The sequence below is a fragment of the Hevea brasiliensis genome, chromosome 11 (assembly GCF_030052815.1).
Source record: "Hevea brasiliensis isolate MT/VB/25A 57/8 chromosome 11, ASM3005281v1, whole genome shotgun sequence".
NCBI classification, from domain to species: Eukaryota; Viridiplantae; Streptophyta; class Magnoliopsida; order Malpighiales; family Euphorbiaceae; genus Hevea; species Hevea brasiliensis.
This window is the reverse complement of record NC_079503.1, coordinates 42101320-42105942: the sequence shown is the minus strand read 5'-3', so window position 1 is coordinate 42105942 and position 4623 is coordinate 42101320.

Sequence of the window (4623 nt, the reverse complement as noted above, 5' to 3'; positions counted from 1 at the left end):
CAGCCTGGGGGTGACCCTCCAGCCGAATGACTTGTAACCTTTATTTTGATATGAAATGAAATCACTTTTGTTCAATTCCTTGATGAGATCGGAAAGTATCCAAATTTTATGAGTGCTTGATTGTTTGAACATATTAGGACATCAAACTTAAAAGCGATAATCAATCTAAGAGGTCGGAAGAACATTGTAACCATGAGATCGGCCTATGCCGAGACCAAACATCGGATAGAACTTTAGATCATTAAAATTGGAAACATTATTTGAATACTTAAGATCGGAAGCACCATTAAGTCGAACTGAAACCTTAACTTTATTAAATATTTTCCACAATATTTATAAAGGAGAGATCAGAAATAAGACTGGATGGCACAGAGACCTGATATTAGTTTGATTTCCTTTAACGAGAGATCGGAAATGAGATTGAATGGCATGGGGACCTGATATTGGCGTGATCTCCTTTGTTAAGAGATCGGAAAGCATTTAATTAGATGCAGGATCAGTTTATTTCCTAATCAAGTTACTTGTAACCGAAGAATGTCAGTTGGGGGTCAATTTTCAAAGTTCATTGACTTCGGTGATCGGGCAAAATATGGTGTCGATAGTTGCCCCTCTTTACATAATTTCTATTGAAGGGAATAAAATTTTCCCGTATAGGAATTATGTAAAGATTCAGACCCATATTTTGGGTGATTGGGTATCAAAAATTAAAACGTTAAGACTCTAAATTTGACTTGGAAGTTAAAGTTAGGAACTAAAATCAACTTAGATTAAGGAACCAGAGGTTGATACAGGAGTTTAAATGCGAAAATTAAAATCAAGTCAGAAATTTAAATGCACGAAAACTAAAATCAATTTGGATCAAGGAACCAGAGGTTGATGACAGGGATTTAAAATGCGAAAATTAAAACCAACTTGGATCAAGGAACCAGAGGTTGATGACAAGAAATTTAAAATGTGAAAATTAAAATCAACTTGGATCAAGGAACCAGAGGTTGATGATAGGAAATTTAAAATGCGAAAATTAAAATCAACTTTGATCAAGGAACCAGAGGTTGATGACAAGAATGTGAAAATTAAAATCAACTTGGATCAAGGAACCAGTGGTTGATGACAAAAAATTTAAAATGCGAAAATTAAAATCAACTTGGATCAAGGAACCAGAGGTTGATGACGGGAAATTAAAATCAACTTGGATCAAGGAACCACAGGTTGATGACAAGAAATTTAAAATCAACTTGGATCAAGGAACCAGAGGTTGATAGCAAGAAATTTAAATGTGAAAATTAAAATCAACTTGGATCAAGGAACCAGAGGTTGATAGGAAATTAAAATCAACTTGGATCAAGGAACCAGAGGTTGATAGGAAATTAAAATCAACTTGGATCAAGGAACCAGAGGTTGATAGGAAATTAAAATCAACTTGGATCAAGGAACCAGAGGTTGATGACAGGAATTTAAAATCAACTTGGATCAAGGAACCAGAGGTTGATGACAGGAAATTAAAATAAACTTGGATTAGGGAACCAAAGTTTGATAACAGGAATTTAAATGCGAAAATTAAAGTCAACTTGGATCAAGGAACCAGAGGTTGATAAGAAATCTAAATGCGAAAATTAAAATGCTTTACAAAGCAAGCCTAACCTGACATGAGAAGTTCTTCCGCGACAAAGTGTACTTAACAAGATCCCGAAGATAAATGATTAATGGAGGACGAGTCGCAAGATTTAACCTACCACTTCCCATTTCTTACCCACTTCCCCGGATCACCTTCCTATTCTTGACTTTTTTCTTATTTTGCAGAAAGCGCCCTTACGGGTTTTCACTTTCTCCTCTGCCTATCTGACTAGAAGCGCCCTTCTGGGTTTTCACTTCTTTTTTTTTTTTTTTGCTATCGATCATTCCCTGCAAATCTCTTAGCAAAGTACATGAGGTTATCAATATCCAAATCCTAATCTTATGACAAAATTTTAATAGATTAATAGCGCATAAAAGACAGTATTATAGTGTGAGTATACGAGAAAGATAAATCTGAGTGTAAGCAAAACAATAAATTAAAATGTAAATGTGTGAAGAAGATAGATTAAAGTGAAAGGATGGCTTTATTATGGCTTGAGAGAAAAAGGTACAGTTTCAAAGAAAAAGGGGTACAAGAATGGATCTCACAGATTCCTTGTAGTTGACTTTGAAGTCCCTTAACTGCCATTATTTCAAGTACTCTATTGATGAACATTCATACCGTGGTAGTTTATTTCCTTTCCTCGTCTAGTATCCCCTTCCTTATTCTCCATTTTCTAGTTCTAAGGGTGCCCTTTCGGGTTTTCGCCCCTAGATATTGTTTTCTTTTTTTCTTTTTCCTTTCTTTTCTTTCTCAGGGTGCCTTTTCGGGTTTTCACCCTTCATTCATTTTACAGAAAAGCGCCCTTCCAGGTTTTTGCCTTCTTTCGCACATTTTGTTAGGAGCGCCCTTTCGGGTTCTCACCCCTACTTTTTTTTTCAGGCATAATACTTTTTGACATTGTCGGCATTCACGGGTCTTGGAAATTCTTCGCCATCCATATGGGTCAAGATCAGGGCCCCATCAGAAAATGCCCTTTTAACCACGTAGGGTCCCTCATAGGTTGGCGACCATTTGCCCTGGGCATCGTTTTGATTCGAAAGCACCTTTTTCAGGACTAGGTCTCCTAGTTGGAATTTGCGAGGGCGAATGCCTTTGTTAAATGCCCTAGCCATTCTTCTCTGGTATAATTGCCCATGACATGCTGCCGTTAGCCTTTTCTCGTCCAGCAAATTCAATTGGTCTAACCTTGACTTGATCCATTCCGACTCATCGATTCCTGATTCTTTGAAAATTCTCAGGGAAGGAATTCCTACTTCAATAGGCAAAACAGCTTCCATTCCATAAACCAGTGAGTATGGAGTTGCCACAGTTGATGTCCTTACGGAGATTCGATATGCATGTAGGGCGTAGGGAAGCATATCATGCCAATCTCTATATGTGACTGTCATTTTCCAGATTATTCTCTTGAGATTTTTGTTAATGGCTTCTACCGCTCCATTCATTTGGGGACGGTATGGTGAGGAATTAAGATGTTGGATCTTGTATTGGTCACTCAAACTTTAGACCTTGGGACCATTCAAATTCTTGGTGTTGTCAGTGACTATTTCGTTACGGAGGCCGTGTCGACAGATGATATTATTTCAGAGGAATTTGAGGAATGTGTTCTGCATGATGTAGGCATATGACATCGCTTCGACCCATTTAGAAAAATAGTCAATAGCTACCAGGATAAACCTATGCCCATTGGATACCTTGGGGTTAATGGGACCAATCACGTCGATTCCCCACATTGCAAAAGGCCATGGCGAGATGAGGTTGAACAATTAGTGAGGCAGAACCTTTATCGGATCTGCATAGATTTGACATTTATGACATTTTCGAAAGTACTCGATGCAATCTTTCTCCATAGTAGTCCAGAAGTATCCTCGTCTCACGATTTGCTTGGCCATCATGTGCCCATTAGCATGGGTCGCACAATTCCCTTCATGAGTCTCAAAAAGGATCCTCTTTGCTTCTTTTGCATCCATGCATCTCAACAATTCGCCATTGGAGCTCCTTTTGTACAGAATTTCACCACTGGGGAAGTATCCCAAAGTTAATCTCCTAATCATTCTCTTTTCGTTTCTGCTTAGCCCTAGAGGGTATTCCTTGGTTTTGACGTAGACCTGGATATTATGGTACCAGGGTTTACTATCAATTTCTTCCTTGGTCATGAAACAGTAAGCTGGCTCACCCCTTACTTTGATCCGCAATACCTGAGTCGTCTGCCCTTCTTCCATTTGAGCCATGACAGCCAGGGTGGCTAAGGCATCCGCGAATTGATTCTTGTCCCGACTAAGGTGAGTGAAAGAAATTTCTTCAAATTTCTTAATCAATTCTAGTAGGTACTTCTGATATGGGATTAACTTCGGATCCTTGGTTTGCCATTCTCCTTTGACTTGATAAATGATCAAGGCTGAATCTCCATATACCTCCAACTTCCTGACTTTCATTTTGATGGCAGCCTGTAAACCCATCACACAGGCTTCGTATTCTGCGACGTTGTTAGTGCAGTCAAACCTTAACTTGATAGCTATCGAGAAGTGTTTTCCGTCAGGGGATACTAGTACAGCTCCAATTCCATTACCAGACAAATTGACAGCTCCGTCAAAATACATTTCCCATACATTAGCTAGTTCTTTTTCCTCGCCGTCGACCTCGTTAACGTGCTCATCAGGGAATTCAAAATCCAAGGCTTCATAATCTTGGATAGGGTTTTCTGCTAGGATATATGCGATTATGCTACCTTTTACTGCTTTCCGGGTCATATAAACAATGTCATATTGAGAGAGTATGACCTGCCATTTGGCTATCCTACCTGGCACAAATGGGCTTTCAAATACATACTTGATGGGATCCATCTGGGAGATGAGCCATGTCTTATGATTCAACATGGAGTGTTTAAGTCGATTTGTCGTCCGAGCCAACGCGCAACAAGTTTTCTCTAGGAAAGAATACCTTGACTCACAATTATTGAATTTCTTGCTTAGGTAATAAATGGCCCTCTCCTTTCATCCTGTATCGTC